General features: G+C 45.6%; 1 non-coding gene across 1 annotated transcript; it reads left to right on the forward strand.

The window, feature by feature from the left end:
- Positions 1-563: 563 nt before the first annotated feature.
- TRNAG-CCC lies at positions 564-636 on the forward strand. Its single transcript has one exon. It is a non-coding gene; the product is annotated as a tRNA-Gly (tRNA).
- Positions 637-24,973: the final 24,337 nt, after the last annotated feature.

Raw genomic sequence — 24,973 nt, forward strand, 5'->3', positions numbered from 1 at the left:
TGTGTTAACCAGAGAGAGGGTGGATGGGCAGGAGGGAGGAAGGGAAGACACACTGTTTTGTTTCTTGAGCAGCTGTGATCACACAGGTGTGTTCATTTTGTGAAAGTCCACTGGGCTGTTTACTTAGGATTTATGTACTTTTCTGTATGGACTTGTTACTTAAAAAATAAATGAGGGACTTCACTGGTGGCACAGTGGTTAAGAATCCGCCTGCCCAGGCAGGGGACAAGGGTTCAAGCCCTGGTCCGGGAAGATCCCACAAGCCGCGGAGCAACTAGGCCGGTGCGCCACAACTACTGAGCCTGCGCTCTAGAGCCCGCGTGCCGCAACTGCTGAGCCCACGTGCCGCAACTACTGAAGCCCACGCGCCTACAGCCCATGCTCCACAACACGAGAAGCCACCGCAATGAGAAGCCCACGCACTGCAACGAAGAGTAGTCCCCTCTCGCCGCAACTAGAGAGAGACCACGGGCAGCAATGAAGACCCAATGCAGCCAAAAATAAATAAATAAAATAAATAAATTTATTTTAAAAATACACTTTAAAAACAAATGACAGGGTCTTCCCTGGTGGTCCAGTGGGTAAGACTCTGCACTCCCAATGCAGGGGGCCCAGGTTCGAGCCCTGGTTGGGGAACTAAATCCTGCACGCATGCCACAACTAAGAAGTCCACATGCCCCAACTAAAGATCCCCCATGCTGCAACAAAGGTCCCACGTGCCACAACTAAGGCCTGGTGCAGCCAAAATAAATAAATAAATAAATTTAAAAAATTGACACTATTCAAATAAAAAGTTCAAATCCTCTCAGAACTGTGAGGGTTAAGAGATCACATATGTAAGGCACCTGACAGTTTTTAGCACACAGGACATACTCGTTAGAGTTTATGTGCCAGCTCTGCTCATTAGATGAAAGGCCAGGTGAATATGCAAATGACCAAAGTGGGTAAGGAATGGATCACCAGTCCATGACAAAGAGTAAGATGTTCACAGAGCAAAGTGCACAGATTTGTGGTTTGCATTTAGTTCCTCCACCTACCAAGCAGGTCACTTTACCTCTCTGAGCCTTAGCTTTCTCATCTGATTAATAACTGCCCAACAGGTGAGTTGCCACGGTTAAATGACATACATAAAGGCCCTGTCATGGCACTCTACCTGTACACACACAGTTGTGCTCAGTAAGCAGTAAGCATGATGGTGATTGTTGTCAAGTCCAAGCTCATACTGCTTGCCCTACAACAGGAAAATAAATCAAGATTCAAGTCATTGGGGCAAGGAATGGTGAATTTATTTGGAAAGCCAGCAGACCAAGAAGATGATGGACTCGTGTCCCAAAGAACCATCTTGACTAAGTTAGAATTCAGACTTGTTTTATACTAAGAGGGGAGGGAGTAAAGTCAAACATTTCCTGGTTCTGGTCAGTCTCCAGAGGGGATGTGTTTCTTCTTTCCTGCAGTCATTCACAGGTGGACCTGGTTGGGATGTTTCCTGTGAGCTAAATAAAGATATTTTAGATGAACACTCATTACCTGGGAGGCAAGTTTCCCAGAGATGGGCCATTATGTGTAATTTAAGCTTATAGGCCACACCCCTTTAGTGATTAAATTGTGATAGAATACAATGATTCTTTTTTTAAAAAAAATAATAAATTAATTTATTTATTTAATATTTGGCTGTGTTGGGTCTTTGTTTCTGCACGTGGGCTTTCTCTAGTTGCAGCGAGCGGGGGTTACTCTTTGTTGCGGTGCACGTGCTTCTTGCTGTGGCTTCTCTTGTTGCGGAACACGGACTCTAGGCGTGTGGGCTTCAGTAGTTGTGGCACGCAGGCTCAGTAGTTGCAGCTCGCGGGCTCTAGAGCGCAGGCTCAGTAGTTGTGGTGCAAGGGCTTAGTTGCTCCGCGGCATGTGGGATCTTCCCGGACCAGGGCTTGGACTCATGTCCCCTGCACTGGCAGGCGGATTTTTAACCACTGTGCCTCCAGGGAAGCCCCCGATTCTTCCCTATTACATGATGACTGGGAAACCTTGCATGCAAAGCCCTCACACTACTGCAGTCTGCACCATGGATGTGCAGGCAGCTTGAGATACAGATTCTCCAGTGGCCATGAACCCCTAAGCCTTTATTGGCTGAAGCTTTCAACGTTGCTCTAGACAGCGAAGCTTTCCAGGAAACACTGTTCACAATCTACCTTCAAGGAACTCATCTGCAGGTGCAGCTGTTCTGTCCACGCATTAAGCTCATGGCTGGTAATGGCTGTGACAAGACCATCGTGCCAGACACAGTGACCTTAGAAAATGTAAGCTAATGGCAGTTTTATGTTTTATGGCAGCTTTTCCTGTCTATTCACTGCCAACAAGAGCCAATCCTGGCCTCTCTGGCCTGCATCTCAGCCTGGACATTTTAGGAAACTCAGCAGGAAATTACATCAGGGCAGATTAAAATGGCTCTTGGATATCCTGTGAAACTTAGGAGTAAAGTCATCCAACTAAAGCCTGTGGAACTATGATATGTATTAACACGCACAAGGACTTCCCTGGTGGTCCAGTGGTTAGGACTCCGTGCTTCCACTGCAGGGGCGCGGGTTCAATCCCTGGTCAGGGAACTAAGATCCCACATGCCACAGGCTGCGGCCAAAAAGTAAACAAACATTTGGAAAAAAGAAAAACATGCACAGTGTTAATTGCCACTCACTCAGGCCCCGCTATGCGACACGTGATGGTAGACACGTCCACACATCACTCCCGTAACAGCAATTTCCAGGATTTACTTAACCACCAAGGTGAGGAGTAGTCCATCTCCTACAGCCCCTATGCTCTCCCATGTCACTTTGGCCCTACAATGACTAAAAGGCCATACATCATCGTGGTCTAGGTATACGAGGTCCACATTATACTCTCATAGTATCTGTACATCAAAGATCAAGAAAGAGTAGATGGGATGGGCTCCTCTGGTGGCGCAGTGGTTGAGAATCCACCTGCCAATGCAGGGGACACGGGTTCGAGCCCCGGTCCGGGAAGATCCCACATGCCGCGGAGCGGCTGGGCCCGTGAGCCACAACTACTGAACATTGTGCTCTAGAGCTCACGAGCCACGACTACTGAGCCCATGTGCTGCAACTACTGAAGCCCGTGTGCCTAGAGCCCGTGCTCTGCAACAAGAGAAGCCAGTGCAATAAGAAGCCTGTGCACCTCAACGAAGAGTAGCCCCGGCTCGCCACAACTAGAGAAAGCCCACGTGCAGCAACGAAGACCCAATGCAGCCATAAGTAAGTGAGTAAATAAATAAATTTATTAAAAAAAAAAAAAAAAAGAATGAGTAGATGGGGCTTCCCTGGTGGCACAGTGGTTAAGAATCCACCTGCCAGTGCAGGGGACACGGGTTCGATCCCTGGCCCAGGAAGATCCCAGAAACTAAGGAGCAACTAAGCCCATGCACCACAACTACTGACCCTGTACGCTAGAGCCCAAGAACCACAACTACTGAAGCCCGCGCACTCTAGCTCCCGTGTACTGTAACTACTGAAGCCCGTGTGTCTAGAGCCCGTGCTCGCAACAAGAGAAGCCACTGCAATGAGTAGGCCCCAGTCACCATGACTAGAGAAGGCCCACGCACAGCAACAAAGACTCAACGTAGCCAAAAAATTTTTTTTAAATCTATTAAAAAAAAAAAAAAAGAATGAGTAGATGTGTCTAAGGCCAAGAGCCAGACAATTGTGCTGTGGAGGGAGTGTCATCTGAGTGCTGCCCATTGGCGCCTGCATTCTGTCTTTGCAGACCTGCTCTTTCAAAGGAGTGGGGCCTGTGGACTGGTGACCTGAGCAGAAAGAGGGAAAGAAAGGTTCTCAGAAGGCGTGTCATCTTGCTGCTGTGCAAATGGGAAATTCAGAAAAAATGTTCCTGAATGTTCTGGGGGAAAGGACTTGTTTGGTTAACTTCAAGACCCATGTTAACTTGTATGAATGTTTCATACCCAGGCATAAGAGAACTTAGTGTAAAAAAAGAGGGCAGGGCTTCCTTGGTGGCGCAGTGGTTGAGAGTCCGCCTGTCGATGCGGGGGACACGGGTTCATGCCCCGGTCCGGGAGGATCCCACGGAGCGGCTGGGCCCGTGAGCCATGGCCGCTGAGCCTGCGCGTCTGGAGCCTGTGCTCCGCAATGGGAGAGGCCACAGCAATGAGAGGCCGGCGTGCCGCAAAAAAATAAAATAAAAAAAAAAAAGAGGGCAAATGAGGAGCTTAGCTTTTGTTTGTTTTGTTTTTTCTTGAAATGAGATGGCAACATCGAGGCACAATTATAGACTAATCACAAATTAATAAGAAAAATATATACACACACACAACCCTCCCCCCCAAAATTGGCCATAATATGAATAGGCAATGAATAACATAAACAATTCAAATGGCTAATAAACATAAGTAAAAATGATTGATCCTCCTGGCAGTTAGGAAAATGTAAATTCAAATATTTTCCCACCGTCAACTGGTACAATGTAATACTACTGACACTTGCCAGTGTAAGGGAGTGTCGACAAGTGGGGAGTGGTGATGTAGCCCCGTGGGAAAGTGACTTGGCGGTGATCTCGGCGAGAGGGTGGAGTGGGTGGGAGGAAGCCTCGGTCCTTGTCTTCTTTGAGGAAAGAATTCAGCCGAGAGACAGAGATTGTGAAACAGATCATAATCTGAGTACGTGTGGAAGAGCGAGTTGCACCCAGTAGGGGTGCTTAGATCTCTTACGTGGGGGCAGTTTTCCTGGTTGTCTCTGGACAATCATCTTGCACGTGCCCATATTTGGCCTGACTCAGGGTCCTTCCTGGCAGGTGCACGCATCTCTCAGCCACGATGGATTCCAGCATGGTTTCTAGGGGTTGGCAGGACATACTATGGGCTGGCGGCTCCTCCCTCCTTTGTCCCCTCCCTAGACTTGAGGACATCCTCTGTGCATGTGTTGGGCTGGGAAATCCCCTTGACCACGAGAACGAGGAAAATGTGGTTGCTTTGTCTTCCACTCATTCAGGGCCCAGTGTTCCTGCTAGTATCTTATCTTGAAGTGTCAGCAGGAGACTGGTTGCAGCCGCTCAGCCTGGGGCCCATCGATCTCCTACCTCAGCAGCACCTACCAAAATCCAACCTTAGTCCTGTTTCCATTAGGCTACAGACACTGTGATATATTTCTATACATACATGTATTTCTCTGTATGCATATATATTTGCATGCCACAGATTGGAAAAAAAAAGACTAGAAGGATGTATGGCGACTGTTAGCAGTTTCCTCTGGAGAACTACGTTTTGTCACCACTCCATTTCTAGGTGTCACGCACATGTGCACGAAAACGTGAATACAAGGTGGTGCAGCATTGTTTACGACGCAAAAAAAGAATTTTTTACCACCTGATTTCATCACCAGAGAAACTGAGTCCAGAGTGCACTATGGTGCATTCATATGGAAAACCACGTGGCTGGGAAAAAGAGCCTGGTGGAACTCCACACCAGCAAAGATTACTCTCTAAGAAACTGTGAAGGGAAAAAGCCAGCGACCTACCTGGTCCCATTTCATCACTGTCAAATCGCTGTGATGTGTCTCTGTACATGTTTATCTATCTGCATGTGACTCTATGGAAAAAAAGACAGGAGGTATAGACACAACTGTCAACAGTGGTTCCCCTGGAGAGGAAAGGCGGATGTGGAAGGGCAGGGGGAAAAGTGAACGGGCTCTTGTTTTCTTTCCTTTCTGTGACTCTGCCCGTAAGCAGAGGGGACAAACGAACCAATGTGGATTTCTCACATCTGTGGCGGGAGCGGTCGGGGGGCCCACTCTCACCAGACCTGCTAGCCAATGCTGCATTGAAAGTTTTTACCCCCTTAACAAGGATGAAGTATTACTACTATAAATTAACACGTCAAAGTTTAATAAAATGTCTGGAATTGATGTTAATTTTTATTAAAATAAGGAAATAGAAATATTTCTAAAAGGAGAGAAGGAAATGCAAAGTTGGAATATCGGTCTTGTTAGCTGTAACCACACATAGCTGTATCTGTTATAGAAAGGAAATGTAACCCAAGGGTTAGAAATGATCGAGTCCAAGTATGTCATTTTACAGATAAGGAAATTGAGGCCCCAAAGGGTAGAGTGACATGCCCCTTCCACAACTGAGCTGCCAGCCCCATCAGAGCACCGTCAAAGTCTCCAAACCACCAGGCCAGCGCTATTCCAAGGGATGAGTAGCATCTTTCTGTGATTTGTTACATTGCAGGGGCCTTGCTGCATGTTGAGATTAGACCCTCCAGCAAGAGGCCCGGAGGGTGGGGAGGAAGGAGCCCTGGAGGGCGTGCGTCCCTCCCACCGTGTCCGGAACCTTTAGGTCCCTGGCGCCAGCGGACAGGGCGTTTGAGGTCATTCCTCTCCCCAAACCCTGGACACGATCAGAGGCCAACATGCTTAGGCCTTTGGAAAATTCTTCTGTGAGGAGGAGAGACCTAGGGGGACGGGAGTGAAGCACTGAATAAATTTAATAGGATTTAGGTCCTAATCTGTTATTCCCCAAGGCAAAATTTAACCACCTCTTAATGGCAAGAGGCTGATCTCTTTTCTTCCTACACAATCACTTTCAAAAGCTGAAAATGAGAATAACAAACTTGTTTGAACCTTAAAAAATATCTGAGCAAAATAGCTGTTTTATGTGTACTTTTAAAAAATGACAGTTTTAAAGAGATCTAATTCATAGACCACAAAACTGACTTTTTTACAGGGTACAATTCTGTGCTTATTAGTATATTCAGAATTGTACAACCGTCACAATTTACTTTAGGATATTTTCATCACCTGAATGAAACCCCACACCCTTTACAGCCACTTCCCATCCTTCCTCTCCCCAGGCCCTGGTAACCACTGAGTGCCTTTCTTTCTCTATGGATTTGCCTCTTCTGGACAGGACCATTCAAATGAATGGAATTATACAATCTGTGGTCTTCTTTCACTTCACCTAATGTTTTCAAGGTCTCTCCATGTGTCAGTACTTCACTCCTTCTATGGTTGAATAATAATCCATTATATGGATATACTGCATTCTGTTTATCCACTCATGAGTTGATGGACATTTGAATAATTTCCACTCCCCCCCCCTTTTTTTAAAGGTAGAGATTAAAAAAAATTAATTATATTTATTTTTGGCTGCATTGGGTCTTCGTTGATGCGCGTGGGCTTTCTCTAGTTGCGGCGAGCGGGGGCTACTCTTCCTTGCAGTGCGCAGGCTTCTCATTGCGGTGGCTTCTCTTGTTGCGGAGCATGGGCTCTAGGTGCACGGGCTTCAGTAGTTGTGGCTCACGGGCTCAGTAGTTGTGGCTCTTGGGCTTTAGAGCACAGGCTCAGTAGTTGTGGTGCACGGGCTTTGTTGCTCCGCGGCATGTGGGATCTTCCCAGACCAGGGCTCGAACCCGTGTCCCCTGCATTGGCAGGTGGATTCTTAACCATTGCACCACCAGGGAAGCCCTAATTTCCCCTTTTGGGCTATTATGAATAATGCTGCTGTGAACATTTGTGTACATGTATCTTTGTGGGCATGTGTTTTCATCCCACTTCACCTAGAGTGGAATTGCTGTTTCATATGGTAACTCTAGGTTTAGCATTTTGAGGAACTGTTAGACTGTTTTCCAGAATGGCTGCATCATTTTACATTCTCACCAACAAGGTATGAGCCCTCAATTACTCCATATCCTCAACAATACTTGTTACTGTCCGTCTTTTTATTTATTTTTTAAACAGATTTTTTTTTTTTTTTTTTTCTTACGGTTCGCGGGCCTCTCACTGCTGTGGCCCCTCCCATTGCGGAGCACAGGCTCCGGACGCGCAGGCTGAGCGGCCATGGCTCACGGGCCCAGCCGCTCCGCGGCATGTGGGATCTCCCCGGACCGGGGCACGAACCCGTGTCCCCTGCATCGGCAGGCAGACTCTCAACCACTGCGCCACCAGGGAAGCCCCTAAACAGATTTTTTTAAATTAAAAAAAATTTTTGTCTGTGTTGGGTCTTTGTTGCTGTGCGCAGGCTTTCTGTAGTTGCGGCGAGCGGGGGCTACTCTTTGTTAAGGTGTGCGGGCTTCCCACTGCAGTGGCTTCTCTTGTTGCGGAGCATGGGCTCTAGGCGCACGGGCTTTAGTAGTTGCAGTGCGTGGATTCAGTAGTTGTGGTGCACGGGATTAGTTGCTCCATGGCACGTGGGGTCTTCCCGGACCAGGGCTCGAACCCGTGTTCCCTGCACTGGCAGGCAGATTCTTAACCACTGCACTACCAGGGAAGCCCTTGTCCATCTTTTTAAATGAGAGCCATCCTACAGGGCATGAAGTGGTATCTCATTGTGGTTTTGATTTGCATTCCCCTAATATCTTTTAATGTATATATTTTTGATTTGCAGATCTTTTTTTTGGAGAAATATCTGTACAAATCCTTTGCCCGTGTTTTAATTGGGTTGTCTTTTTATTGAGTTGTAAGTATTCTTTATATATTCTGGATACAAGTCAGATAAGTGATTTGCAAATATTCTCTCCCAGTCTGTGGGTTGTAGATGCTCTTTTTGTCGCTGGAAACGGCATGGCACCTCACTTTCCTTCACAAAATCATTTGGCAGTTAGCTGCAGTTTAGTACTTGAGAAATTATTCCTCTCAGCCTGAAGTGCTGGCAGAGCTACAGGTAGTGTTCAATTACTGATGGAAGAAACGCCTAAAGTCCTCAGTTTTGAGAAAGAAATGGGGCATGTGTGGAAGCGCCCTTGCATATTTGAAAGAATACATTATTTCTTTTCTTCTTGTCCTTGAAGGAAATACAGGTCTCGGAAAAGTGAAACTATCAAGGGTAATCCTGGTAGGAGCACCGTTTGGGGACTGGGGGTAAAATCTTTTATGCCCAGCCCACAAATTTGGCTTTTCTATCATGAGACTTATTCATTCGGCCCAGAACAAGTTAATGAGAAATGGACATTTTCCCAGCCATCTAACTGCCGTATACATAACAGTACCCTGCCAGTAAGGGTTCTCTATCTCAAATGACAAAAATCCACCCAGGCTGCTTTGAGAAGGCGAAGAATTTGTGGAAAGACATGGACATCTTTGGAAAGAATCAACTGGGTTCCAAGGCCGTGCAAGGAGAACCACAGTCAAGACTATCTTCCCACAGGACCTGCAAGGACAGTAAGGCTGCCGCTGACCGGTACAAGATCCCAAAGCCCACCCAGGGACAGGGCTGTGGGCACTGGCGCCCCAGGAAAGGGGAAGACTTTCAAAACCGCTAGAGGTGAGGAGTCCCTGCTACTCCTGACCCTCTGTATCTTAGTGATGTATTCCAGGCCACGGATGACACTTCTAGAGCTTGCCCGTATCCAGTCTTTCCCTCTCTGCCAGGGACAGCTGAAGTTATGCTCTCCTATTCCCTTGCAGTTAAGACAGGGCAATGGGCTGGGAGTCAAAGTGACAGGTGTCACTTCTGTTTTTGTTTGTGTTTTTTTTTCTTTTTTTTTTTTTTGCGTTACGCGGGCCTCTCACTGCTGTGGCCTCTCCCATGACAGAGCACAGGCTCCGGACGCGCAGGCTCAGCAGCCATGGCTCACGGGCCCAGCCGCTCCGCGGCATGTGGGATCTTCCCGGACTGGGGCACGAACCCATGTCCCCTGCATCGGCAGGTGGACTCTCAACCACTGCGCCACCAGAGAAGCCATGTTTGTGTTTTTCTTTTCTCTTTTTTGGCCGTGCAGCATGGCATGGGGGATCTTAGCTCCCTGACCAGGGACTGAACCCGCACCCCGTGCAGTGGAAGCGAAGCATCCTAATCACTGGACCGCCAGGGAGTTCCCAACTTCTGGGCTAAAGCATTTTATTGCCTGTGTGAACCCCGCTCAGCTGGTTATTCCCTGGGCTGTTGACAGTGAGGGCCAGGTGTTCCCAGCCTTGCAGCTATAGGACAGTGACCCTATGTTGATCCGGGTCTCCAGGTGACAGCGTGGAGTGGAGCCCCGGACAACCAGCGTTGGGTGTGGAACGTAGACACAGAACACCGGCACCGCTGAGCCACTGAGATGACACAGCTGTTGTTCCTGGGGGACAAAAAGCAGTCTAACCTCTGCTCACCACCTGAAAAATACATACAAACAACAAAGTCAAAAGGCAGCAGGAAGGGAACAAGAAGGAAGTTTCACATTTTTCTCCTCATCTCTAAAAGACAGGAGTCAATGATCCTCCTTTGTTTATAATATTTATGAGACAGGCTTGGACCTGCGACCCTTTGCTGCAGTGCTTGCACCTGAACAGAAGGTCTCCTGGAGCAACAAAATACAAAGGAACTGTAAGGGACTAAAAGTAAGTGCATGCATTCAAGTGCAGTTGGGCAAATTCTGGACAAGATACAAACAGACCAGAAATCCCAACTACCACTTCTGAGGATCCGGGAGCAAAAGCAGGGGGTCGGGAGCAAAAGCAGGGCACTGCAAATGCCCTCTGCACACAGCACCACCAAAGGGGTGGGCAAACCACCTAAGCTACCCCTCCCACCGGCCCCTGGACCCCCCCCCCCACCTCACTCGCTATTATGAATACTGGTGTTATGAACATTCACATACAAGTTTTTGTGTGGACATATGTTTCAATTCTTTTGAGTGTGTACCTAGAAGTGGAATTGCTGGATCACATGATAATACTATGTTTAACATTTTGATAAGTTGCCAGAACATTTCCCATAGTGGCTGCACCATTTTACATTCCAACCGGCAATATATGAGGGTTCCAATTTCTCCCCATTGTGGACAAAACTTGTGATTGTCATCTTATTTATGATAGTAATCCTAAAGGGGGTGCATTTGTATCTTAATCTGGTGTTGATTTGCAAAACTAATGATGTTAGGTATTTTTCTCATGTGCTTACTGGCCATTTATGTATCTTCTTTGAACAAATGTTTATTTAAATCCTTTGCCCATTTAAAATTTTGCACTATTTATCTTATTATTGAGTTGTAAGAGTTCTTTAAATACTCTAGATACAAGTCGCGTAGCAGAGACAAGATTTACAAACATATTCTCCCATTCTGAGGATTTCCTTTTCACTTTCTTGATGGTGTTAGTTGAAGCACAAAAGTTTTAAATTTTGATAAAGTTCAAATATTTTTTTTTTCATTTATCACTTGCGCATTGGGTATTGTTTCTAAGAAGTTATTGCCTAACTCAGTGTGTTGCAGGAAGGGGGACCCCTCCAGGGCCTGAGAGTGGGCTCTTGTCTAAGACTCGGAAATGAACTGTCCGAGGAGACACACGTGCTGACAAAGCAAGAGACTTTACTTGGAAGGAGGGCCCAGGTGGAGAGCAGCAGGCTAAGGGAACCCAGGAGAGCTGCTCTGCCACATGGCTCGCAGTCGTTTTTTTGTGGTACGCGGGCCTCTCACTGTTTTGGCCTCTGCCGTTGCGGTGCACAGGCTCCGGATGCGCAGGCTCAGCGGCCATGGCTCACGGGCCCAGCCACTCTGCAGCACGTGGGATCCTCCCGGACCGGGGCACGAACCCATGTCCCGTGCATCGGCAGGCGGACTCTCAACCACTGCGCCACCAGGGAAGCCCACGACTGTTTCTTTGATATGCAATAGATGTAGGTTCATTTCAGGGAAAACTATATTGTATACTGGGAGAGGGAAGTTTTAAAAAGGAATTAACATCTCATACTAAAATTCAGTCAGATTTTTGGTCTTTAAATGAATAAAATTGAACGTTATTTATATTTTAAAAACAGTGGTGTGGTACAGTACATTCAATAAAATGATTTCTGCCCTTCATCTCAATTATCTACCCCTCATCACAGAGTAACGTCCAAAGCTATGATCACCATACGTTAACGCTGCTTTTTTGTCTAAGTGGTAGAACTTCAGGAGTTTCACTAATTTCTTCCTTGTACCTCTCTGAGTAGATTAATATTTTTTAAATAACGGGGATATATAATCTTATATTAAAGTCATCATTACTTTAAAAAGTCACCACCTTCAGTTTTTCAAATATCTTTAAGCACATTTCAAAGTGATTTCATTCCTTCATATTGGAAGGGTTTAGAACAGTTGACTGAAACCACCCGCCTTGGCCAGGCCCACTTGCCTGAGCTGTCTCACAGCAGGTGGTACCGATAATGAACACGGTGCTGCCGCGGAAAACTAACCGGGAGAATCCGGGAGGGGCCGCGAGAGGGGGGAGACACCAGCCTCCAGAGCCCTTCTCGCTGGAATCCATCTCAGCTGAGAGATGCACATGCCACCAGGAAGGACGCTGAGTCAGACCAAATGTGGGCCAAGCAAGACGACTGGCCAGAGACCACCCGGAAACTAACCCCATCACCATAAAACCTGAGACTTCGAGCCACGTGGCAGAGCAGCTCTCCCGGGTCCCCTTACCCTGCTGCTCTCCGCCCGGGGCCCCTTTCCAATAAAGTCTCTTGCTCTGTCAGCACGTGTGTCTCCTCAGACAGTTCATTTCTGAGTGTTAGACAAGAGCCCATCTCGGGCCCTGGAAGGGGTCCCCTGTCTTGCAACAACATCACTGCAATGTTACACTTCACTAATTTCTTTTATTTTCTCCAGTTCTGTTGAAATATAGTTGACACATAACATTGTATTAGTTTCAGGTGTACAATATAATTATTTGATATATTGTACATAGTGCAAAGCGGTCACCGCAACAAGCCTAGTTAACTCGCATCACCATACATAGTTACATGTTTTTTCCTTGTGATGAGAATTTTAAGAATCTACTCTCTTAGCAACTTTCAGATACACTAAAGAGTATTGTTAACTATAGTCGCCATGCTGTACATTACATCCCCATGACTTATTTATCTTATAATTGGAAGTTTGTACCTTTTAACCCCCTTCACCCAATCCCCCCTCCCCCATCACTTTACTAATTTCTTACCTAGAGATTCTTCAACTCTGACCAAAGTAGCTAAATATTCATCACTGTCTGAATATTGGCCCTTCGGAACTATCTTAAAGGCTCTGCACAGAATATTCCATTTCATGGTCTCGTCAACACCTCGGAAATAGAAATTATTATTATCTCAGTTTAACTGATGTGACAATTGAGGCTTAGAGATGTTAATTAGCTTTCCCAGGGGTAATTGGAGAAATGCAGGAAAAAAAATCCTACTTGGTGCCTTTATTGCCCCCCACTTCCCTCTCCAAGCCCCTTGAAGAATTCCCGTGACTCTTTTTAAAAATAATTAATTAATTAATTAATTAATTTTTGGCTGTGTTGGGTCTTTGTTGCTGTGTGCGGGCTTTCTCTAGTTGTGGCGAGCGGGGGCTACTCTTTGTTGCGGTGCACGGGCTTCTCATTGCGGTGGCTTCTCTTGTTGCGCAGCACGGGCTCTAGGTGCATGGGCTTCAGTAGTTGTGGCTCGCGGGCTCAGTTATTGTGGCTCGTGGGCTCTACAGCGCAGGCTCAGTAGTTGTGGCACATGGGCTTAGTTGCTCTGTGGCACGTGGGATCTTCCCGGACCGGGGATCAAACCCGTGTTCCGCGCATTGCCAGGCGGATTCTTAACCACTGCGCCACCAGGGAAATCCAGAATTCCCATGACTCTTACGGATAAGTGAAAATTATGTAGCGGGGCGTACAAGACCCTGAGCCATGGGCTCTGGCACATTTGTGGTTTTCTCTCTCGTTATTACTTCCCCTTGCATCCTGCCCTTCCGCTTTGCCATTTGTTGCTTTTTCCTTTTTCTGAAGACTATTTATCCTTTATGATTTATGGGATTTCTTCCCTACGTATTCTATGTCTAATCTACCAACTTTTTAACCTGCCCACATTCATTTGGTTCAATGTTGGTTCTCCCTCCAGACTATACGTTCCTGGAAGGCAGAGACTGTCTGATTCATCTTTCTGCCCCAATAGAGTCACTCAGGGCTTAATAAATATTTGTTCTATTCAATTTCAAGATCTAGTTCAATCGCTAACCTCATTCTGTCACTCCTAACCTGTGATGATTTCCTTCTCTAAACCCTGAAAGCACTTTTATTTCGTGTACCTGATTTACCGCTTAGCATATGCTGCTATTGCTGCTTTTCTTTTTTTTTTTTTTTTTTGCGGTACGTGGGCCTCTCACCGCTGTGGCCTCTCCCGTTGCGGAGCACAGGCTCCGGATGCACAGGCTCAGCGGCCACGGCCCACGGGCCCAGCCGCTCCGCGGCATGTGGGATCTTCCCGGACCGGGGCACGAACCCGTGTCCCCTGCATCGGCAGGCGGACTCTCAACCGCTGCGCCACCAAGGAAGCCCTGCTTTTCTTTTTGATGTAAACAGTCTGCAATAAAACAGCCAGAAAGTACAAACATGCTTTGCTCTATCTGTCCTCAGACTTAACCCTAGACCTTGTCCACATTAGAAACTCAAGACAAAAGAGAGCAGCATGCTTTCCAAAATGCAATTGTTACACACTTAAAAAAATTAAAAAAAAAAATCAACTTGTGTCAGGTAGAAGTCTTGGATGGCCCCCAAGTTCCCTTCCCCTTGGTATGCATGACCTTCTTCTTGCCTTGAGTGTGAGTGGGACTTGTGTATATGATGGGATCTTACGTTCATAATTTGATTTCATCATATGGCAAAACGGAAGGGATTTTGCTGATGTGATTAAGGTCTCTAATCAGTCGACTTTAGGTTAATTAAAAGGGAGGTCATCCTGGGTGCCCTGGCCTAATCAGGGAGCCCTTTAAGAGAGGCTTAAGACACTCCTTTGGGCCTTGAAGAAGCAAGCCACCAGGAGTTCCACAGGAATGAATTCTGCCAAAAAGCATGTGAGTCTGGAAGAGGACTCAGATGAGATCCCAGCCCTGGATGATACCGTAATTGTTGCCTTTCAGACCCTGACCAGGCTCCTGATTATGCGTCCTGAGCTCCCGAATCATGGAAACCGTATGTATCAGGGTTCTCCAGAGAAACAGAACCAATAGGATGTATAGATATATATATAAGAGGAAATTTATTACAGCAATTTGCTCACATGGTTATGGAGGCTGTTTCCCACAATCTCCTGTGTGCAAACTGGAGAAACAAGAAAGTTGGTGGTATAATTCAGGTTGGTATAATAAGGAGGATATACTCATGGCAATTAAGAGTCCTCATTTCTCTAAGGGGTTGTGTGGTTGTAGATGGTGTTTATACCTGCCTTCTTCTACTATCCATTCTGCGTTCACTTTGCCTTCAGCAAGCACCTCAGCTGGTCATGGTTCTTTACCTGGTAGGGTGACTCAAACCTTCATTCTTGAAGGGTCTGGGCCATAAGTAGTCCTGCCTGGATTGAGCTGCTTAATCACAGGGCGTGGAAATACTAAGAGATGCCCTAAGGTACCTTCTGTATTCCAGATACACTCTTCTTTACCTCCATCGTGGAGTCCAATCTCCCCATGGTCATCTAGATCAATCACCAGAGAAACTCCCTCCCTTGCCTGTTGATTCAGAGGCATGAGGAATGCAAAGTGGCCTGGTGGCAGTCTTCACTTTCAGTTCAGTGGAATCATTGTTGTGTCTCCTGGTGGAAGCATTCCTCCTGTTGGAAGCAAGACCTCTAAGCCAGCAGAACAAAGTCACAGGAACTGGAAGCAAAAATTTTGTTAGGGGGTCACTAAGGGTAACAGTGAGTGGTACCACTACCATTTCTACCCCTTGATTCCTAGACCTGTGAGGCCTGGCTATCAGAGAAACAGCACCATATATTGGACACTGATTCAGAGAATATATAGTCTTCTGGAGAACCTTGACCCAGCCCTGAAAGGTATTGCCACCTAGCTGGTGCTGTAACTGAGTCTTCAAAAGGTCATTCCAGATACAAGTAGAGATCATCATACTAAGCGAAATGTCAGAAAGAGAAAGACAAATACCACATGATATCACTTATATGTGGAATCTAAAATATGACACAAATGAACCTATCTATGAAACAGAAACAGAATCACACACATAGAGAACAGATTTGTGGTTGCCAAGGTGGAGGGGTTTGGGGGAGGAATAAAGTGGGAGGTTGGGGTTAGCAGGTGTAAACTTCTATATATAGAATGGATAAAAAACAGGGTCCTATTGTATAGCACAGGGAACTATATTCAATATCCTATGATAAACCATAAGGGAAAAGAATATTAAAAAACAGATGTATATATATGTATAACTGAATCATTTTGCTGTACAGCAGTAATTAACACAACATTATAAATCAACTATACTTCAATTAAAAAAAATAATAATAAAAGAAAAAAAGGCCATTCCACCATTCTATCAAGTCCGCTGCTTCAGGCTAGTGGAAGATATGGTAAGACCAGTGACTTCTGTGAGCATGGGCCCATTGTCACACTTATTTTGCCGTGAAGTGCATTCCTCGGTCTGAAGCAATGCTGTGTAGAATACGATAACAGCGGATAAGGCATTCTGTAAGTCCGCGGATGGTAGTTTTGGCAGAAGCATTACATGTAGGGAAGGCAAATCCATAGCCAGAGTGTCTATTACAGTAAGAACAAAATGTTGCCCCTCCCATGATGGAAGCAGTCCAATGTAATCAACCTGTCACCAGGTGGCTGGCAGATCACCCCAGGGGATGGTGTCACATGGGGGCTCAGTGTTGATCCCTGCTGCTGGTAGCAGAGCGAGGCTGGCCTCGATGAGTGGAAGCCCATGCGTAAGCTCCATCCCTGCCACCATGGCCGCTTTGTTCATGAGCTCGCTGGGAGATGACAGAGGTGGCTGGGGAGAGAGGCTGACTGGTATCCATAGGACAGGTTATCCTATCCCCTTGATTATTAAAATCCTCCTCTGCTGAGGTCATCTTTTGGTGAACATTCACATAGGACACAAATATAGTCTTATCCAGAGAGGTCTACTCACATACATCTGCCCCAAGTTTCTTTGTCGCCAAAGAAATTCATATGCCTTCCAAGTCCCTCACCATCCAACCAAATCATTGGCCACAGCCATGAATGGGTATATGATCACATCTGGCCATTTCTCCTGCCAAGAAAGTGAACAGCCAGGTGCGCTGTCTGAAGTTCTGCTCGCTGGGAAGATTGACCATCACCACTGTCCTTCAGGGATGTCCCAGAAAGGGACTAGTGTGCAGCTGTCCACTTTTGGGTGGTGCCTGCATATCACGTAGAACCATTTGTAAGCCAGACCTGAGTCTTTTTTCCTCTGTCAACTGATTGTAGGGAACTCCTCATGAGTCCAAGAGTACAGGCTGGGAGAGAGAAGGCAATGTAAGAGGAATGGGGACCATTGGCATTTGGGCCACTTCTTCATGTAACTTACCTGTGCCCTCAGGGCCTGCCCAGACCCGATCACATATATATTCAACCATCGTGTGACGATGGAGCATTGCCGTCAACTTTACGGCTCGGTGGGTCAGATGACACTCAGTTCACGATGCGTAGCTCAGGTCGTACGGTAATTTGGTGGCCCACGGTCAAGCACGCAGTCTCTACTAAAGCCCAGTAGCAGGCCAAGAGCTGTTTCTCAAAGGGAGGGTAGTTATCCATGGAAGATGGCAGGGTCTCGCTCCAAAATCCTAAAGGCCTGTGACACGATTCACACACAGGAGCCTGCCAAAGGCTCCAGACAGCATCCTTATCCACCACTGACGGTCGAGCACCACTGGATGTGATGGATCATAGGGCCCAAGCGGCAGAGCAGCTTGCACAGCAGCTGGACCTGGTGTAGGACCTCCTCTTGTTCTGGGCCCCAATCGAAACCAGCAGCTTTGGGGTCACGCCGCAAATGGGCTGAAGTAACTCACTCAAGTGAGGACTACGTTGCCTCCGATATACAGAGGCTCACTGGGCATTGCCTCTTTCTCGGTTATAGGAGAGGCCTTATCCTTCAACACAGAAGGCCTATCTTGACATGTTACACACAACTGTGTGCAATGTCACTGAGGTAGGAGGCCCCTGGATTTTACTCGGCTTTCCTTCTCATCCTCTGACACGTGTCTTACCGATAAGTCTAAAGTAGTGCCTACTTCCTGCTTACAAGGTCTAATCAGCATAGTGTCACCAACGTGGTGGACCAACGTGACATCCTGTGAAAGGGAAGGGTGATCAAGATCGCTGTGGACTAAACTGTAACATAGCGTGGAGAGTTGATATACCCCTCCAGTAGGGCAGTGAAGGCTGAAAGCAAGCTGCTCTGGGGAGCTTTATGGACAGGTGAGGAGGAAAAGGCCAAGTCAATAGCTGCATACCAGGGACCAGGGGATGTGTAAATTTGCTCAAGCCATGCAACCATATCCACTACAGCAGCTTCAGTTGGAGTCACCACTTCGTTGTTCATGTTAATCCATTCTCATTCTCCAAGATCCATCAGTCTGCTGCACAGGCCACATAGGAGAGTTGAATGGGGATGTGATGGGAATCACAACCCCTTCAACTTTCAAGTCCTTGGTAGTGCTGCTAATCTCTGCAATCCCTGCAGGAATGGGGTATTGCTTTGACTTAATATTTTCCTAGGAAGAGGCAGTTTTAATGACTTCCATTGGCCTTTCCCACTACAATAGCCCTCACTCTGAAGGTCAGGGAACCAATGTGGGGATTCTGCCAGCTGCTAAGTATGTCTATTCCAATCCTGCATTCTGGAACTGGGGAAATAACCACAGGATGGGCTTGGGGACCTACTGGGCCCACTGTGAGATGGACCTGAGCTAAAACTCCATTGATGACCAGAACCCCATAAGCTCCTACTCTGACTGGAGGGCACCTGACATTTTTGGGTCTCTTGAAATCAATGCCTAGTCACAGCCAGTGTCCCTGAAAGGTCTGGTTATTCCCTGTTCCCCAGTGCATAGATGTTCTGGTAAAAGTGATAAAAGGCTGTAGGTCCCTTTGGGGAAGGCTGGGAGAAAGATTAACAGTATACAGTTTTGGTCGTGTACTGGGGTCCTTCCTCAAGGGGACCCAGACTCCCCTTCATTCAAAAGGTTCTGGATCTGTCAACCAGCTCAAGTTTGGGAATTGAGGGGGTGTGACTCTCTAGTTTTATAATTTGAGCTAGACTTTTGTTCACTTGACCTAGAACTTTTCTGCTTATACAGATGAAGAATCTAGTAGGCTTCCTATCTATTTCATGTCTAGTAACCCCATGATTAACTAGCCAACACCATAGGTCTGAGTCCTATGGCGAGTCAAAATATTCAGATTGCTGCTTTGACTCTGCTGTCCACTGCGGTAACTATGCCTGCCTGGCCTCTGGTGCCATGAAGCCAGAAAAACACTCCTTTGGGCCTTGAAGAGGCAAGCCATCATGTGTTCAATAGGAAATTATGCTGAAAAACCACGTGAGACTGGAAGAGGACTCAGATGATATCCCAGCCCTGAGGGATACCATGATTGCAGCCTTGTGAAACCCTGCCCAGGGCTGCAGCTATGCTTTGCTGGGTTCCTGAAGCATGGACACTGAAATAATAAATATTGTTGTTTTGTATTTGTGGTAACTTATTACACAGCATGGAAAACTATGAGAATATGGATAAATGTAATGAGAAGAAAAAGCAGGGATGATTCACACCCTGAATGCAATAATTGTAGCAACCTGATAGCCACAAATCCCTGAGAGTGCTTTAAACAGACCAATCATGGGTATTCTCTGGCGGTGCAGTGGTTAGGACTCTGCACTTTCACTGCTGAGCATGCAGGTTCAGACCCTGGTTGGGGAACTAAGATCCCACAAGCTTCAAGGCCAAAAAAAAAGTAAATAAAGTAAAATAAAATAAAAATACCAATCACATGCTATTAAAATGGTAGAAGTTAACTTATAACTGAGCATTTTATTTTATTTTTTTTTTTGCGGTACGTGGGCCTCTCACTGTTGTGGCCTCTCCCGTTGTGAAGCACAGGCTCCGGACGCGCAGGCTCAGCGGCCATGGCTCACGCGCCCAGCTGCTCCGTGGCATGTGGGATCTTCCCAGACCGGGGCACGAACCCGTGTCCCCTGCATTGGCAGGCGGACTCTCAACCACTGTGCCACCAGGGAAGCCCATAAGTGAGCATTTTAAAACACTGGTATGCTAGTTTGAATGAAAAGATTACACACACTTTCTTTGTAAAGTTTCCACTTCCTCTTTGTAAAACAAAAAGGCAAACTATATGTGAATCAAGAATTTTATTAAGAGAATTTTATTAAAGTCAGTCAAACTGACATTCAATTATAAAAGGTGTTGACAAACAATTACTGATACACCAGAACTGAAGGAATATTGTACCTCTGAGGCCTTCTTGAGGAACTCACTGGAGAACAAGTTTCAAACAACAAAATGGAGACTTTGACATAAGGACTGGTGGTAAGCACTAAATATATAGTTATTTCTAGAACTAATACTAATTGAAGATTACAAGGGAGGGTAGTATGCTCCCTACTGTCGATGTCGATGTGCTCTGATACTGCAGGTATAGTATAACTATTTAAAAAATGAGGGAGGGACTTCCCTGATGGTCCAGTGGTTAAGACTCTGCACTTCCAACGCAGGGGGTGCGGGTTTGATCCCTGGTTGGGGAACTAAGATCCCACATGCCACATGGCCAAAAAAAAATTTTTTTTAAATAAAAAATAGGGCTTCCCTGGGGGTGCGGTGGTTGAGAGTCCGCCTGCTGTTGCAGGGGACACGGGTTCGTGCCCCGGTCCGGGAAGATCCCACACGCCGCGGAGCGGCTGGGCCCGTGAGCCATGGCCGCTGAGCCTGTGTGTCCAGAGCCTGTGCTCCGCAACGGGAGAGGCTGCAACAGTGAGAGGCCTGCGTACCGCAAAAAAAGAAAAAAAAAAAAAAATAAGGGGAGGGCTTCCCTGGTGGCACAGTGGTTAAGAATCCACCTGCCAATGCAGGGGACACGGGTTGGAGCCCTGGCCCAGGAAGATCCCCCACACCGCAGAGCAACTAAGCCCGTGTGCCACAGCCCTTGAGCCTGTGCTCTCGAGCCCGTGAGCCACAACTACTGAAGCCCGCATGCCACAACTTCTGAAGCCTGCGTGCCTCGAGCCCGTGCTCCACAACAGGAGAAGCCACGGCAGTGAGAAGCCTGCGTATGGCAATGAAGAGTAGCCCCCTCTCGCCACAACTAGAGAAACCCCGCGCTCAGCAATGAAGACTCAATGCAGCCAAAAATAAATAAATAAATAAAAGAAAAGAAAATAATGAGGGGAGAGCCTTCAAGGAGGTGGAGCTTAATTTTTCATCACTCGAACATGGGCTATACTTAGTGACTTGCTTCCAAAGAGTAGTTTATGGAAAGGAGGTGGGGGGTAACTTTACAATTAATCACTACACTTAAATATGCATTTGTATATCTATTAAAAAGTCCTAGAAAGAATTACATACCCAATAGCAATAATCATGCCCCACTGCCTAGACTGTGATGTTTAAACACCACTTCCTAGTAACTGAAACCAGAGATTCTTAGAGAAATGACCAATTTGTGAAGCAGGAAACATACAAGATGTGTTTAGAACATCTTGCCACACCAGAGAGCAAGATCGTAACAAAAAGAATCAGGAGTCAACCTGGAGATGCTCCTACTGGCTGCTAACATTATAAAGAGACAATTAGGCAGTAAGCAACTCCTGTTGGAAGAATACAACATCACACACAGTCCTACCAAAATAAAAAATCAAAAATGAACAGATCAAGACTCTGGATCCAGAGGACAGAGAATCACGTTTAACTCTACTATTAAGTACAATCGGCAAAAGTCAGACTGTGGGGAAAGGATTGAATTCCTTAACAAACAAATCCTAAGAGAAAAAGAACAGGAAGGCCACCTTTGATTAAAGATTTAAAAGGCATCTCAACAATGGAATATTACTCAGCCATAAAAAGATATGGAGTTATTTGTAGTGAGGTGGATGGACCTAGAGTCTGTCATGGAGTGAAGTAAGTCAGAAAGAGAAAATAAATACCATATGCTAAAACATATATAAGGAATCTAAAACAAAACAAAAAAAAGGTTCTGATAACCTAGGGGCAGGGCAGGAATAAAGATGCAGATGTAGAGAATGGACTTGAGGACAGGGGGAGGGGGAAGGGTAAGCTGGGACGAAGTGAGAGAGTAGCATGGACATATATACACTCCCAAATGTAAAATAGCTAGCTAGTGGGAAGCAGCTGTATCGCATGGGGAGAGCAGCTCGGTACTCTGTGACCACCTAGAGGGGTGGGATAGGGAGGGTGGGAGGGAGACACAAGAGGGAGGGGATATGGGGATATATGTGTACACATAGCTGATTCACTTTGTTATACAGCAGAGACTAACGCACCACTGTAAAGCAATTATACTCCAATAAAGGTGTTAAAAATAAATAAAAGGCATAGCAAAGACAATCAGAAAACAGGCAAGATGAACTGTAATGTTTAGACAGACATAACTGGTTATTAAAATCATAGAGAAATGCAAAACTACGATTGCAATAAATGTCAAGATAGAGGAGTCCATTAATGCCAGAGTTGATTTACTAAGATAAATCACATTTTGGGCCATAAAACATGTGTTAGAAAATTTAATAGAATAGAAATCATACAATGAATGTTTTCAGACCACAGTGAAATTAAACTAGAAACCAGTAAGAGGAAGATAACTGGAAAATTCAAAACTATTTGGAAATTAACTAACATACTTCTAAATAACACATGGGTCAAAGGAGTTTCAAGAGAAATTAAATATTTTTTGAACTAAATGAAATTGAAAATACAAATTTTCAAAATTTGTAGGGTGAAGTGAAAGCAGTGTTTTTTTTTGTTTGTTTTGATGTGGACCATTAAAAAAATATATATAATATTTTTTTGGCTGCGCCAGGTCTTAGCTGCAGCACACAGGATCTTCATTGGTTGGGGAACTAGATCCCACATGCTGCAACTGGGAGTCTGAATGCTGCAACTAAGAAAACAGTGTTTAGAAGTTTCTGGCTCTAAATACATAAATTAAAAAATGAAGAAAGATTGAAGATCAATAATCTAAGCTTCGGGCTTCCCTGGTGGCGCAGTGGTTGAGAGTCCGCCTGCCGATGCAGGGGACACGGGTTCGTGCCCCGGTCCGGGAGGATCCCACATGCCGTGGATCGGCTGGGCCCGTGAACCATGGCCGCTGAGCCTGCGCGTCCAGAGCCTGTGCTCCGCAACGGGAGAGGCCACAACAGTGAGAGGCCTGCGTACCGCAAAAAATAAATAAATAAAAAATCTAAGCTTCCACTTTAGGGAACCAGAGAAGGAATGGCTATTTAAACCTAAAACAAGCATAGAAGTTATAAAAATCACAACAGAAATCAATGAAATTGAAAACAGGAAATCAACAGACAAAATCAACAAAAACCAAAAGTTGGTTCTTTACAAATATTGACAAAACTCTAGCTAGACTAACCAAGGAAAAACAGAAGACACAAATTACTACTATCAGACATTGAAGAGGGAACTTTACTATTGACATTACAGGAATAAAAAGAAGCATAGGGGAATACTAGAAACAACTGTATGCCAACCAATTAGATAACTCAGATGAAATGAACAAATTCTTAGAAAGACACAAACTACGAAAACTGACTCATGAAGAAACAGAAAATCCAAATAGATCTATAAGAAATAAACGAATTAGCAATCAAAACACTTCCCACAAAGAAAATCCCAGGACCAAGTGACTTCACTGGTGAATTCTAAAAAACGTTAAGGAAGAGTTAATACAAACCCTTCACAAATTCTTCCAAAAGAAAGGACAGCAGGGAACATTCCCCATCTCATTCTGAGGCCTATATAACTCTAATAAAAAATAGACAAAGACATCACACACAAAAAGAAATGCACAGAATATCTTTAATGAATATATACTAAAAACCTTTAAAAAATTAGCAAATCAAGTCCATTAATAAAAAGGATTATACATCATGACCAAATGGGATATATCCAAAGAAACACGAAGTTGATTTAATATCTGAAAATCAATTAATGTAATACACTACACATCAATAGGATAAAGGACAAAAACCACATGATCATCTCAATAGATGTGGAAAAAGAATTTGACAAAATGCAACACCGTTTCATGATTAAAAAACACTCAACAAAGTAGGAATAGAAGGGAACTTAATCTCGTAAAGGGCATCTATGAAAAACTCATATTTAACACCATACTTAATGGTGAAAGACTAAATGCTTTTCCCCTAAGATCAGGAACAAGACAAGGATGTTTTCTCTCACCACATATGTTCAATATTTACTGAAAGAGGGAAGGAAGGGAGGGAGGGAGGGAGGGAGGAAGGGAGGGAGGAAGGAAAGAAGGAAGGAAGGAAGGAAGGAAGGAAGGAAGGAAGGAAGGAAGGGAAGGAAGGAGGAATGAATAAAAGGTGTGGAAGGAAGGAATAAAACACGTACAGGGCTTCCCTGGTGGCGCAGTGGTTGGGAGTCTGCCTGCTAATGCAGGGGACATGGGTTCGAACCCTGGTCTGGGAGGATCCCACATGCCGCGGAGCAACTAGGCCCGTGAGCCACAACTACTGAGCCTGTGCATCTGGAGCTTGTGCTCCTCAACAAGAGAGGCCGCGATAGTGAGAGGCCCGCGCACCGCGATGAAGAGTGGTCCCCGCTCGCCGCAACTGGAGAAAGCCCTTGCACAGAAACGAAGACCCAACACAGCAAAAATAAATAAATAAATAAATAAATCTGTTCTTTAAAAAAAAAAAAAAAAAAAAAAAACACGTACAGACTGGAAAGAAAGAAGGAAAACTATCTCTCTTTGCACATGACAGGATCTTGACCTTGTACATATAAAATTCTAAGGAATACAGGAAAAAACTGTCAGAAGAAATAAACAAATTTAGCAAGTTTGTGGGAACACACAAAATCCAAACTGTATATACATAACTTCAAACTGTATTGTAGTGACATCAGGAAAGATGGCAGAGTGGAAAGCTCCAGGAATCTATCCCTCCACTGACCCAACCATCAGATTGCCAGGAACTGTCTG

Source organism: Phocoena sinus, chromosome 7 (genome assembly GCF_008692025.1).
Source record: "Phocoena sinus isolate mPhoSin1 chromosome 7, mPhoSin1.pri, whole genome shotgun sequence".
Taxonomy (NCBI): Eukaryota; Metazoa; Chordata; class Mammalia; order Artiodactyla; family Phocoenidae; genus Phocoena; species Phocoena sinus.